We start from the raw sequence: 15585 nt of genomic DNA, 5'->3' as shown, positions 1-15585 counted from the left end.
GGTCCCCTCTCTCCATCTTTAAAGCCAACACCTTCAGACCTGGTCCCTCTTACTCTGTCAAATAGTCACATCTCCTTCTGGCTCTTCTACCTTTGTTGGCCTGTTCAGATAATCCAAGATAATCTCCCTATCTGTTGATTAGAAACATTAATTCCATCTGCAACCTTAATTCCCCCTTGTCATGTAATAAAACAGATTCACAAGTTCTGGGGATTAGGATGTGGCTGTCTTTGAAGGTGGAGGTGGGGGCATATTCTGTCTGCATAATTCCCAGTCCTACGCCTGTTTCTTGTCTTTGTCAGCATCTATGTTAATGTATTTGGTACATGCCCTGAAATGTGCATGCTTCCTTTTAAGTGGGCCATTGGTGTGTGTGTTTTAAATTGGCACGTATGGTACTTTTGTGTTCTACCTATGGTATTGTTCTTACATTTTTCACTTGACGCTATGTTTTTAAGGTCTTTCACATTGTTCTGGACACTGAGTTTGATGCTACTAACAACTGGGTTTCTAGTCCATAGTTTGCATCTATTTCATGTTATTATCCACTCCTCTACTGATGGACTCCTAGCCTGCCTTTACTCCACTCTAAACAACACGACAGACATCCTTGTTCAGTTTTTTGTGGACCTATACAAGAATTTCTCTGGAAAACATGCTAGAACTAGGATTTCTGGGTCGTAGGATTTACATCCCTCTTTACCAGCTAAAATTCAATTGCTGTCTGGGGGCTACTTTAGCTGTACCTTCTAGTTCAGCTGTTAACCCTCTCTTTACCATGATGGTGATGCAGTGTCTTCCCACGTCAAACCTCTTGCCCAGCAGCAGAGCTGAGAGTCCATCTCTTCAATGTGTATTTTTGTTTCCTACACAGGTTTGGGGTCACTAAACTGACTTTCCTCCAGCAACATTTGTGTCTTCAACTACTCCTTGTGGGAAGCACTGTGCTAGCTTCTGGGCTCCATTAGTGAGGGCTGCTCTCTGGTTCACTTTCACTTTTCACTTTCATGCACTGGAGAAGGAAATGGCAGCCAACTCCAGTGTTCTTGCCTGGAGAATCCCAGGGACGGGGGAGCCTGGTGGGCTGGGGTCGCACAGAGTCGGACACAACTGAAGTGACTTAGCAGCAGCAGCAGCAGCTCTCTGGTTCTGCAAGTTCAGAGTTGTATTCCCATTCCGTCTCCTTCATCTTCTTGCCTCTGGATTCTAGCTTCATTAATTCCACAAATATTTGTTAGGCACCTCCTGGCCCCACTCCCCACTCTAGATACTGAGGATGTGAATGGAAATATTAAGAGGCTTACATTCTGGTGTTTCATCAACTCAAATCTCAAAACCTTAGCCTACATTCACTCGCTTCTCCTCCAAACTCGAGCAGACTAGCCAACATCATTTCTTACCTGGACAGTTGGATTCCTCTGCTATTTGATCTACCTGTTTATATTCTTGATCCATCTAGCCCTTATTCCAAATAGAAGCCAGATACAATTTGAAAATAGAGATGAACCCATCATTCTTCCATATCTGTCCACATCCCATCGCTTATAGAATAAAACCCATATCCCTTGCCTAGTTGACAAAGCTCCATGAGAGCTGGCTTCTGCCTGTCTCAGGACCTCATCCATGTCCCTCTTTTCTTCATTCACCATTTTTGAGCCACTTTGTTCTTTCTCTTTTTGGGGAACAAGTCAAGCTTGTTTCTGCCTCTTGGCCTTTGTCCTAGCTGTTCCCTCTGCCTTGAATGCTCTGAGCTGTGTTCCCAGCTGTACGGCTGGTTCCTTCCCATCACGTGCATTTTAGTCCTGTTTTTATCCTATGGATAGTATTTATTTACACCATTTATTTATTTAATTGTGGTTTTCTTGCCTGTCTTACCCTGTAGAGTGTGAATTTCATGAGCATGCCTTTATCTATCCTGTCTACTGCCTTATTAGCACTTAGTATACTGCCTGGCACCAAGTAGGTACTCAACAACACCAGCAAACTGTTTTCAAGAAGGACTAAATGAGTCTAAAGCAGTTGTTCTCAAGCTTGGCTACTCATGAGAATTATTTGCAGGAAGCTATTATAATTAATGATGTCCAGACCCCGCCTAGACCTATTGAATCAGAATTTCTGGGTGTAGGACTCAGGTATTAGCACTTGCAAAAGCATCCCAGACAGATGTGCACCTAGAGCAATAAACCATCCATTTGCAAAATAGGAGCCCATCCCAAGCAAGGCAATTTAGAAACTTTCTCTGGGATACTGTGTTCATAGTCAAGAGAGAGAGATAAACTTTCTCTTTATTTCTAGTGTTATAAATGGAGGTGCCATAAACCATTAACCATCTGGAGCCATACTGGCCACCGCTTTACCACCATCCCTGGGTACATGGAGGAAACCAAGTTGTCAGAAGAAAGAATAGGACCAACTCAAGGACAGGCTAAGCCAATTCCAGGGGGAGGGAGGATTTGGCAGAGAGAGGTCAGAAAAAATGCTGATGCTGTTAGGGAAGCCTGTAAGTCTCTGAGTCTAACCCCACTTAAATTGTCTTTTCTGCTCAAGCTGGTGGGGATTAGGTTTCTGTCACTTGCAACTAAAAGGATCCCGATCAATGTTCCACCCAAGCAAATGATTGTGGGTAGGAGAAAGATGATTTAAATGGAATCCAGAAGACAGACTATTAAGGCAGTGCCTTTATTGATAAATACACAATTCTGAAGACAGCCTCTTGTTAAACTAGAAATAATTTTCTGCTTTTCTTATTTCAGCTGACGTTAGTGTGTTTATGAAGGGTCATAGTTAAGCACTTCTACAGCTTTGTGAGAAGTATTAGATCCCTTCATGCTTTTAATAAAGGGAACCAACTGGTAGTGGCGCTGCACTGTCCACTGTGCAGGCCCAGCGCTCCGTCCTGAGGGGCCCCTCGCCTGGCCTGGGGCCTGGAGAGAGCTCACACAAATGGATGTCTTATTTCCCTGTCCACCACACATGGTTCCCTGAGAGCCTTCGGAAGGATGCTGAAAGGGTAAAAGCTAGGTGATGAGGCTGCTAGTTTCCACCTCAAGCACACAGGGGACGGGATCTGTAGGAAGTTGCCCAACATGCCAATCTCCAAGGGACACTAGAAGATTTAGAGAAATGGAAGAAGGTGGGGATGATGTTTAAGGGAACTCTTCTGGAAGAGAATACTGTATATGCTTGGAAGGGCTGCACAGAGCAGATACGAGCCTGGGCACACAGTTTCGGAAGTAATTTCCTTGGAGAATGACAAGCTCAACTTCATGAAATTCCAGATGCCAATATGCCTTATTCCTGCAGTCTTCCTACATTCCCCCAGAGATAAGCTATACAAAGAAAAGAAATAGATGATAATGTCCCAGGATGATTTTTTATGGGTCTAACTTTGACATGGAGTCACCAAACAGAAACAGAACACATGAAAACCAAGAGAGAAGTGTGAAAGCCAAGTTTCTAACCTGGAGAAGAGAGCCACAGTATCCTATCACCATTTTGTTAGATTTCTGCCACAAACAGCCATTATGCTGTATAAATAGAGTAAACCCTAGCAATAATCCAAGTTGGGGCTTCCCAGGTAGCTCAGCTGGTAAAGAATCTGCCTGCAATTCAGGGGACTTCAGTTCGATTCCTGGGTCGGGAAGGTCTGCTAGAGAAGGGATAAGCTACCCACTCCAGTATTCTTGGGCTTCCCTGGTAGCTCAGCTGGTAAAGAATTGCAGGCAGTTGTAGCTGATGTCTTAGATTTTGAAGGCTGCCATCTCTCTTTGGTGATGGGCCAGTGGTTGTGGAGAGCTCTTAAATTGGGTAGCAGTCTGCAGGGCACAGAAACAAAACAGAGCCATCTTTCTTAGGATAGTGTCTATAACAAATGGATACTTGATCAGCCTCTCAGTAACAGGGTGAAATCTCAAAAATCTGTGCTAAACAGCATTCCAAGGATGGTGGGTTTGGTTAACTGCTCTGCTATGAGAAATATATAAGTTTGGGGCCGAGCAGGCTAGTTCAGTACGACAGAAGAGAAGTGAGCCCTGCCCCGGTGATCTGAACTTCCACGTCCTTCACCCCAGCCACAAATAGCTGTCAAACTATTGTCAACTACTTCAAGCCAGTGGGTTTGAAGAAGAGCCAATTCTTCCCTGCCTGAGGAGCTGCATATGACAGCTGTCCGGCTCGTGGACATTCATCAGCCCCTTACTCTCGAGGTCTGGTGTGGGAGAGGGGATGGGGCAGATAGTCACCCTTCCCAGGACAAAGGCAATGAGGAAAACTGCACCACGAAAACTGTACCGCAGTCTGTCAGTGTCCGACTGTCTGCAACCCCATGGACTGTAGCATGCCAGGCTTCCCTGTCCATCACCAACTCTCGGAGCTTGCTCAAACTCATGTCCATCGAGTGGGTGATGCTATCTAACCACCTCATCCTCCACCACAGCCCATAGGTGTCTCTTCATTGCTTTTATATTTCCAGTCTTTGAAACAAACTACCTAAGCTGATTAGCATTGCCTCCTGTAGACTTTCTGTGAAAATGGTTATAATTTAGGGGGCTGAAGCCTGAGTAGAATTCTCCATCATCAACCAAAGTTCTGAAACTGAGCTGATATAAATTCTTCTCTTGGACTAGCTCTCTGAGGCCTAGGCCCACATCATATTCACTGTGTCTGACTCTTGAACTCAGAAAAAATTCTTTTTCTTTTACTGTTTTAGTGAATATTTTCTACTTGTAGCTCTGATTATTACAACTACATATTTTATAATCCAGTTACAGTTAATTTCTCATTTTAAGTAAGACATAAAAACCTTATTAAGAAAAAATTCTAAAAAAAAACACCCAAAACAAAAACAGCCATCCTTTGAGAGGCATAAGCAGTTTGGAAAGTAGAGGTCTGGTGATTCAGTCATCTTCCATTAATTAGCACTCCTCATGCTACAGCACAATAACCCACCTACCTCCTGACCACACCTTGGGATGACTCTCTTGTTTAATATTAGACCTCTGATGTCTGCGTGCACCACCCCCCCCCCCCCCATACACACACAGGTAAACACAAATAAAGACCTGAACAGATAAATACAACTGTAAAACAACAAAAAAAGAGATTTTAAAAATTAGAGATGTGATATTCATTCCCTTTCCTTCCCTGTACAATCTAAATATACTTTTCCACCCTTATCAACATTATGCTTGGCTATGCTACTTGCTTTCCAAAAGGATGTTAGTGGATATGACATGAGCAAAGGCATGAGATACTTTGTACATTTGCCATTGCCATGAAAAAAACCTGCCCCAGTTAGCCCACTGATCCAAGGAGAATGAGAATCATATGGAGCAGAATTGAACCCAAGCTATCGTTTAAAGCCAAACCCAGTATAAGTCAGCTAAAATTCAATCCACTTGATATATAAATGACTGCATTTTAAGCCACTGCATTTTGGGGTGGTTTGTAATACAACTTTATTGTGACTATAGTGAAATAAAACAAGATGATAAAGATTTCCTGAAGTAAGACATGAAACCCAAAATTCAAGGGGAAAACATTGACAGATTTGATCATGTGTATTGTTAAAGCTGTGTAGGGATTTCTAAGAAAACAATACCATATATAATCTTACAAAATTAATCAGAGCCAGTAATAAAAAAATTATCTTTTGCAAAAAGCAGGGGTTAGGTAGAAGAATGCACAAAGGACAGTGGGTATAAAATACATGGGTGGTGATGATCTTCATCCTTGCCATTTATGGAACGTTATACAGCTGATAAAAAAGAATAAAAGCAATCATCTGTGAGCTACCATGTAAGGGTGTTCATGATTAATACAAATTTCAGAACACATGATAAGTTAGATGATACCTTGAGAGAGGGTTTGGGAGGAAACCCATTACACTTGTTTTTAGGGATTGAAATGGGAGAGGGAAAGTGGAGATGGGGACTTCCACTTTGACTGTCTGTATCCTTGATCCTTTTCCATGACCATGTGTTAGGTGTGCATTTGGTCTCAGATACCCTTTTGCCCATTTGCTCAATATTATAATAGCACAATTATCATATGGTGGTCCAGCCAGATGTGTGAGACCTCCACACATTGGAGGGTCTACAACCCTTTGACATTGCCCTTTGGGTTAAATGCAGTTTTTAGAATGTTCTGCCAAGTATCTCAGCATATTTAGATAAAGTCAGCTGTCCTTTCTCCCAAGTTCACTTTAACTTTCCTCATAGTAACTACATCTAATTTGTTCTTTATTTACCACTTCATGAATTTAGTTAATAGTAGGTGAACTGGACATGGAACAACAGACTGGTTCCAAATAGGAAAAGGAGTATGTCAAGGCTGTATATTGTCACCCTGCTTATTTAACTTATATGCAGAGTACATCATGAGAAACGCTGGACTGGAAGAAGCACAAGCTGGAATCAAGATTACCAGGAGAACTATCAATAACCTCAGATATGCAGATGACACCGACCTTATGGCAGAAAGTGAAGAGTAGCTAAAGAGCCTCTTGATGAAAGTGAAAGAGGAGAGTGAAAAAGTTGGCTTAAAGCTCAACATTCAGAAAATGAAGATCATGGCATCTGGTCCCATCACTTCATGGGAAGTAGATGGGGAAACAGTGGAAGCAATGTCAGACTTATTTTTTGGGGCTCCAAAATCGCTGCAGATAGTGATTGCAGCCATGAAATTAAAAGACACTTACCCCTTGGAAGGAAACTTATGACCAACCTAGATAACATATTAAAGAGCAGAGACATTACTTTGCCAACGAAGGTCCATCTAGTCAAGGCTATGGTTTTTCCAGTAGTCATGTATGGATGTGAGAGTTGGACTGTGAAGAAAGCTGAGCACCAAAGAATTGATGCTTTTGAACTGTGGTGTTGGAGAAGACTCTTGAGAGTCCCTTGGACTGCAAGGAGATCCAACCAGTCCATTCTGGGGAAGATCAGTCCTGGGTGTTCATTGGAAGGACTGATGCTAAAACTGAAACTCCAATACTTTGGCCACCTCATGCAAAGAGTTGACTCATTGGAAAAAAACTCTGATGCTAGGAGCAATTGGGGGCAGGAGGAGAAGGGGACAACAGAGGATGAGATGGCTGGATGGCATCACCGACTCGATGGACATGAGTTTGAATAAACTCCAGGAGTCGGTGACGGACAGGGAGGCCTGGCGTGCTGCGATTCATGGGGTTGCAAAGAGTTGGACACGACTGAGCGACTGAACTGAACTGAACTGAGGTGAATATATACAGAAATATGCTTTGGAATATACAGAAATAAAGGTGAAATTTTACCCTCCAATTGTGGATACCAGAGCTTCAAGGGAGATCCCAGATCATCCTGGGATGATCTCAACACACCTCACACTTCACACCCTTCAACCACCAACACATTGTTTACGGAAAGGAAAATGGGGTTGCAGAGCATCTTTGAGAGGTCCCAGAGCTGGGAGGTCAGAACAAGCATTCTGAAGTAGTGAGCCAGCTCAGTCGTCTGTTTTTTCTTATAGCATCTCACCCTACAGTCCAGTTCTAAAGAATGGTTGGTTCTTGGGGCTGGGAGAACAGCAAAGCAGCAGGATATGGTGGCAAGAGCATGAGCTTTGGAATCAGATACACGTGGGTTCAAAATCCAGTTCTGGAATTTGTATGAACTCCACCGTGGGCATGTTACTTAACGTCTCTGATTCTCTGTGTCCTCACTTATAAAATGAGGTAGTAATAGCTACCAAACAGAGTTATTGTGAGAGAAAAATGAAATAAGGTTTAGAAAGCACTCAGCGCAGTGCCTGGCAAAGAGTAGGAGCTAATTAAATGTGAACTCTATTCCCTTCTCCGTGGAATACCTCAGGAGCTGAAACACTCCTTTATGCATCAAGGAATTAACACCACTGTTATGAGATTAATTCACAGCAATGCACATGAAAACAGTGATTCAGATCATGGCAAAAAACTATAATTAAAGTATCTGGTATTGTTTGATTATAGGGTTGGCTTCACTCACTTTAGCACTTTGTGGGCAGAGAGCAGGCAGCCTGAGAGAGGAACAGCTTGGTTTGGGGGAGGTTCCTGACCACTTCCCAGAGCCCTGCTGGGTGGTGATGACTCCCTGAATTTTGTTTTGCACTGAACTTTATAAGGTAGGGAGCGGGAACCTCACACTTACTGAACATCTACTATGTGCCAGGCCCTTTGAATATTCATTCTCACTCTGCTGCTGCTGCTGCTGCTAAGCTGCTTCAGTCGTGTCCAACTCTGTGTGACCCCATAGACGGCAGCCCACCAGGCTCTCCTGTCCCTAGGATTCTCCAGGCAAGAACACTGGAGTGGGTTGCCATTTCCTTCTCCAATGCATGAAAATGAAAAGTGAAAGTGAAAGTGAAGTCACTCAGTCATGTCCAACTCTTCGCAACCCCATGGACTGCAGCCTACATTCTCCCCCAAATCCCAAAATGTCAATAATAATTTTATTTGATAACTGAGAATGCTGAGGCTCACAGGTAAAATCATTAAGTTGCTCATTCAGAGTAAAAGATGGAGCTAGGGTTTAGTTCAAGTCTGTGGACTCAAAAGATATATTCAATTCACCACCCTGCCTGCCTCCTAATTTAGGCACCAAATTTACGCCAAGTAAGTAACAGGCACCTTTTAAAATAAGTATTATAGCCAAGACTCCTAGCTAACTAACTCCTTTCTCCCCCTCTTCACTAACAAATTTCATCTTTACTCTGAGTAGCAATATGCCCAACTGTAGATCATTTCTGAGTTTCCTTTGCAGCTAAGGGGGCCCAAAATAGCTAAAAATCGCAACTACTACCAGAAAATATCCTAAACACATCCTGACCTATGTGAGAAACACGACATCATGTTTTTTATCCCCTCCTCTTCCCTTCTGCTTTCTGTCTAGAATGTGAATGAAGAGTCAGTGCCTGGCAGCCCTTTTGAACTATGAGGTTCATGAAGTGATCCTGGGAATGGAAGACAGTGCTAAAAAGCGGAGCAGAAAAGTCCAGGAAGAAGACCCCTAATGACAATGTAGCTCCTGAGCCAATAGGATATTGTTGATTTAAAATTTTCTTTTAAAGGAGAGAGAAATAAGCCTCTACTAATTTAAGTCATTTCTATTGTTTTATTGATACTGAATATAATCCTAACTGATACACTTGTAGTATTTTATTTAATCCTCCAATGGTTCTACAAGGTAGGTTCCCAGGTTTTTAGGGTGGGATAACTGAAACACAGTTAGGTGAAGCCCTAGATCACTGAGCTAGTAAGGAACAGAGTGGATGTGAAACCTAGCCAACTTCTCCAATGCTCACACTCTTAATAATCATATTAGACTGCCGAGCTGGACTAAACATCAAAGACTATTTTTCCAAGCTGAAGAACTTTCATGTCTCAGTGGAATTTTCCTTCAGAATCAAACTTTATTTCTGATGGCTTGAGCCCTATTTGCATCTGGCATGAGGTTAGTTTTTCACTTTGTAAGAAATAACATTCTAATGGGTTTTTAAGGGCCCAGAAGACTTGTTAGCCATTCCCTGGCTGCTGCAGGACAAACTCATTAAAAACATCTGAACAAAACCAACAGAACTTGAAGGGCAACAAGAAAATGAGGAAGACACTCTGTGTTAGGAGTTAGAGAATCTATACAATAAATTACAAATGTCAAAGGACCCAGTCACCCAACTGGAGCTGCGCCTCTGCATCCAGAACACTTAACTTGTTTACATCTCCAGATCTCATGGCTTTGGAATGAGAATCACAATCACAAATTCATTACGAGAATTTCTTCCAATGAAACAATTTGGGATATCCCTGGGGTTTTCTCTTAACAAGATTTAACCTTTGTGGAAAAAGAGTTTGCTAAGCAAATGAAGCAAATAAAATTGGAGGTGACATGTTTATGGAGCTAAAGAGAACAAATTATTTCGCGGCACTGGGAAAGTACCCAATTACAGTAAAATATGTTTTCTCCAGAATTCTGTTGATTGGGACTTGCTATTAATTGGCATCTGTAAAATGGGGATAATCACACTGATGTTTCAGGCTGGTGGTAAGAAATACATGAACTACACCATACAGAGGTGACCTAGCACAGTAACGACCACTGAGTATGATTTATTTTTTCACAGGGCTCTGGGACCTAGAGCTGGGGATCATGTTCACTCTTCCAGGCTTTGGAAAAATAGAGATGATTTTAAAAATAATGAGAAGAGAAAAGCAGCAAATCCTCTGTTGTTCTTACTTAACAATCCAGGCATAGAGCAGAAAGCCTTGGTCCTAGTACTTGCAAATAATTTTGTGGGCTTTCTGGCTACCTGATTTTTGGAAACCCGTCTGAGCAACTTAGCCCCTGAACCATATCAGGAGGCAGCACAGTGTGTGGTGATCACTGGCTTCAATACTAGTTGGCTAGCATTTTAATCCTTACTCTTCACCTGCTTGGCCAAATTAGTTATATGTTTGCAAAATGGATCTAGTAGTAATACTCAGAGATAGATGCAGTAAGGGTTCAAGCAAATAATTCATGTAAGGGATTAGAAGAAAATCTAGCACATAATTAGGGGTCAGTAATTCTTGATCAATGTTAGTGGTTAGAATTATTAGTGCATGGTCGGCGTGGTTTTCTTCCTCCCCCCCTTCCTTTCATGAGAGCCCCATCATGGTGGCTCCCACTCCTGTGTGGTGGTAGCAAAGCAGGCTTCACAAGAAAGCCACGAGACTTGCATAGAAATAGACCCTAAGGACAGAGAAGGCAATGGCATCCCACTCCAGTACTCTAACCTGGAAAACCCCATGGACAGAGGAGCCTGGCAGGCTGCAGTCTGTGGGGTCGCTACGAGTCCGACACGACTGAATGACTTCACGTTCACTTTTCACTTTCATGCATTGGAGAAGGAAATGGCAACCCACTCCAGTGTTCTTGCCTGGAGAATCCCAAGGACAGAGGAGCCTGGTGGGCTGCCATCTATGGGGTCACACAGAGTCAGACACGACTGAAGTGACTTAGCAGCAGCAGCAGACCCTAAAGAAGGTGATGACAAAAGGTCTGCAGGTTTCTGTTGAAAGATCTGAGCTTAAAATTTGGAGACAGACCAACATGGGTTTAAAACCTGGGTTTTTTGGTGACTGACTGGCTCTGTGACCATAAGCAAGATCTCAGGCCCTATATGTGTGTGTGTGTGTGTGTGTGTGTGTATGTGGGCCTGTGAAAGTTAGTGAATTAAAGGGTAAAAGTGCAAGCAAAAAAACTCTTCCTCTTGTGATCTTTAACTTTGTAACTGGTGATTTGTCTTCTTCCAAGGCTGCTCTGAACTGATGGACAGGTTGAAAAGTGAAAGTTGCTCAGTTGTGTCCGACTCTTTGCGACCTCATGGACTATACAGTCCATGGAATTCTCTAGGCCAGAATACTGGAGTGGGTAGTTGTTTCCTTCTTTAGGGGATATCTCCAACCCAGGGATCAAACCCAGATCTCCTGCACTGCAGATGGATTCTTTACCAGCTGAGCCTCTAGAGAAGCACAAGAATCCTGGAGCGGGCAGCTTATGCCTTCTCCAGTGGATCTTCCCAAAACAGGAATCAAACCAGGGTCTCCTGCATTGCAGGTGGATTCTTTACCAGCTGAGCTACTAGGGAAGCCAGGTCCATGAAATTTTATTTGGGGGAAAGAGTATCATAAACCACCCCAAACCTTAATGACCTAAAGCAACAACCATCTGCTTTAACTAATGACTGAAGACTGCCAGTTTGGCCTGGGCTCAGCTGGGCAGTTCTTCTGCTAGTTGCAAATACTTCACTTCCACACCTGCAGTCAACTGCAAGTCAGCTAGATGACTTTGCTTCTGGGAGTTAGCTGGCCGTTGGTTGGTGTGATGAAGGCAATGAACTACATGGCTCTCATTACCCATCAGGCTAGCCCAGATTTTATTACATGGTGGCAGTCATGGAGTTGCAAAAGAAGCAAAAGAGGGCGAGTCTCAATATATAAGTAACTTTCATGTCTCTACTTTGTGTTATAGTGGCAAAAGCAAAATCACATGGCCAAACTCAGAGTAAGTATATGGGAAACTTTCCAAGGGTACAGATTCAGGGTGGTGTGAGCATTACTGGACAGGAGAACATTACTGAACAATCTGCCACAAGCATGGTAGAACTGGTTCCAGGAGAAGGTCTGAAATAGGCCTTGAAAAGATATGGCCAAAGTGACTTCCCTCTTAATGAACTCCAGAGAGAAATCATTCAACCCACAAGTCCGAACAAACAGTTTGAATGATGAAATTCTTCTCTTCCCAGCCAACTGGAAGGTTGAATCTTGCATATAGATTTTCTTAATCTGTGAAGAAATCACTGCAGATGATTGCAGTAACTGCAGCCGTGTAATTAAAAGATGCTTATTTCTTAGAAGAAAAGCTATGACAAACCTAGACATCATATTAAAAAGCAGAGACATTACTTTGCAGACAAAGGTCCATATGGTCAAGGCTATGGTTTTTCCAGTAGTCATATATGGATGTGACAGTTGTACCATAAAGAGAACTGAGTGCCAAAGAATTAATGATTTTGAACTGTGGTGTTGGAGAAGACTCTTGAGAGTCCCTTGGACTGCAAGGAGATCAAACCAGTCAATCGTAAAGGAAGTCAGTACTGAATATTCATTGGAAGGACTAATGCTGAAGCTGAAGCTCCTATACTTTGGCCACCTGATGTGAAAAACTGACTCATTAGAAAAGGCCCTGATGCTGGAAAAGATTGAAGGGAGGAGGAGAAGGGGACAACAGAGGATAAGATGGTTGGATGGCATCACTGACTTGATGGACATGAGTTTGAGCAGGCTCCAGGAGTTGGTGATGGACAGGGAAGCCTGGCGTGCTACAGTCCATGCGGTTGCAAAGAGTCAGACCCGATTGAACTGAACTGAATTTGTGAAGTAGGACTCCAGAATAGGAAGTTTCTAAATCTCTTTAAACTCTGGCATTGTGTGAATCTATGCTTTGCCATTCCACTTAGAAAAAAGTTGAAACCCAGCCCAGGAAAGCTCTGTTTTCTCTTCCAGCAAGGTAGATAGGAAATTTCAGCCTGATGCAGAAAGCAACAGGTCAACCATGATTGTATGATTATGGATTAAACTAACTCAAGGGGTAGTGAATTCTCCATTATTAGAGGTGATCAAACATAGACTGGACAGCCATTTCTTTCAAAAATGGTGTGAAGCTGTGGTTCTAATTGTGTATTATGGGACATCAGAATTGTCTTATTGCTCCTAAGGATTTTGATGCCTGCCCCAGAGAGAGGACACACAGAAAAGCGGAATTAGTCCTCATAGTAAGTAAAAAAAAAAATTTCATTTATTCAACAAAACAATAAATGAGCACATACTATAAGCAAATTAAAGTACTTTCACATCCTATACTTATCTTTTTTATTGCCAGTAACTCCTTTCTACAAAGGGAAGAACAAAAACTCAGGGAGATAAAAACTTTTACTCAAAGTCATGCCCAACCAGTAAGTGTCTGATGGCTTCTGGGACGATATTGTTGGTGACCTGCTTTCTTTCTTCCCTCCACCTTTGGTTCATTTTTTCAGTCTGTCACTCTTTTGATGTTCCTCCTAGGTGAAATCTCTGTTGAGCATTGAGAAGAATATGCGTGTATGCTCAGTCACTCAGTCATGTCTGACTGTTTGCAACACCATGGACGTTAGCCCATCAGGCTCTTCTGTCCATGGGATTTTCCAGGCAAGAATACTGGAGTGTGTTGCCATTTGCTTCTCCAGGGGATTTTCCTGACCCAGGGATCAAATCTGCATCTCCTGCGGCTTCTGCACAGTCAGGCAGACTTTTTTTTTTTTTTTTTAACCACTGAGCCACCTAGGAAGGTGTTGAGAAGAATAAGCACTCATTATTCTCTGAACACATATGCATCTCGAGTTTCACACCTTAAGATTTTGGTGAGAATGAAAGTAGATAATACATATAACGCTTGAGCTGTACCTGGTACCTAGAAATCACTCCACGAAGGCTGGCTAATATTATTTTGGGACAAAAGACAGGGAGCTTTTGAAAACCAAGCCTGAGCTCAGAGAATCTGAGATGCCCGATCAGAAGAAAAAAAAAAAAATGCAGGAAAGGTTAGAGGCAGTGACTAGAGCATTGGATCCTTGAATTCTATGGTGGTTGCAGGAACCTTGCAAAAAGTGAACTGCATCTTGAGCAGAGGACACCTTAGGAGGAGATGATGGAGGAAGAGTGCAGCCTGGTGTATGCCCCCCATCCCCACACCCCTATCCCCAGCTCTTCCCACCACTCAAGCCACGACTGGGAAGTGCCTTGAACTTGGTTGGAGGCATTGAACAATGTTGGAGCTTGCCAAGAGAGTGCCCCACTGAGACCACAGTGACCTCTGCTCCCTTGAGATGGGGCCCAGGGTAAGCTTGTGACGGAGGAATTAATCCTCTTCCCCAGCCCTGTGTCCCCAGCCCCTCCAGATGGCCTTCTTGGGCAAGACATAAGGCAACCCCACGCAGGCTGTCTCTCACAGCATCTGGTACTCAGGAAACACTCGAGTAACTCTTGCTCTGGCAAACTCTGCTCTGGGCGTGTGGGTCACACACAGCATCCTGCCCCCTTCTCCTTCACTCTGTGGACAAAACAGCTAATCAGGTCTAGTTCTAAAGCATGTCAGACTCCAGCCACCCCATGGCAGGGGGGCATATCAGACTCTTTTCATAGTCTCTTGGAAGCTTCCCCCCACCACCTTGTCCTGGATGCAGATCCTCGTGGAAAGATGTGCTGTCTAGGTGAGGGTGAGGGGTGGAAGGAAGGACAGAATTTCCTTTAAAAGAAGATCCTTTGCTGCAATTATTTGAAAGTAAAATGCTGATAAGGCAATTCCTAGCAATGCTAGAGAAAGATGAGAGGGAGCGGAATGAAAAGCATAATGGAAGCCTTGCATCGGGTGAAAACAGGGTCAGGTAGAGCAGGGGTTCTACCTTTTCATGCACTTGCTCTCTGCAAAATCTACAGCCCTGGCCAAGCTGCCTCTGGCTCACCAGCACCTCCTGCTACTGAAGGCTGGTGCTTCCAGCTCAGACCCACCGAGGCAGGCCCCGGTCTGGAGAGGAGCATCCTGCAGAGGCTGCCTTCTCTCCAAAGTGCTCTGCCACCTTGGAGGCATGGCTGTGCGGAAGCAACCTTCAAGGGCCCCAGATAAAAGTATTGGCACAAAGGAGGAAAGCTCCAGCATTCAGGATCTGACTTGCGCTTCCCAGTGTGCTAAGGGCTTTTTGTACAGAATTCCATTTAAATAGAGAGGCAAAATAAGATAGCTCCATGCCATATTTGGGGGAAGCTTGATGTCTTAGTTCACCAAATAATATGTGTCTGTTCTCTCTGCATGGCACTTTTAGCCTTGAATGCCCTTCTCCAGCATCTTTACATTTGTAAATCCCATCTGTCCTTACAGACCCCACTCAAACCCCATCTCCATGAGGCCTTCCTGATCCCGCTTCTGCCATCACCATGCTGTCAGAAATCATTTCATCCCACGCTTACTCATGCTGTGCCATAGTTTCCTCATCTGTAAAATG

This window comes from Ovis canadensis, chromosome 15, assembly GCF_042477335.2.
Source record: "Ovis canadensis isolate MfBH-ARS-UI-01 breed Bighorn chromosome 15, ARS-UI_OviCan_v2, whole genome shotgun sequence".
NCBI lineage: Eukaryota > Metazoa > Chordata > Mammalia > Artiodactyla > Bovidae > Ovis > Ovis canadensis.
Note: the sequence above shows the minus strand (reverse complement) of the source record.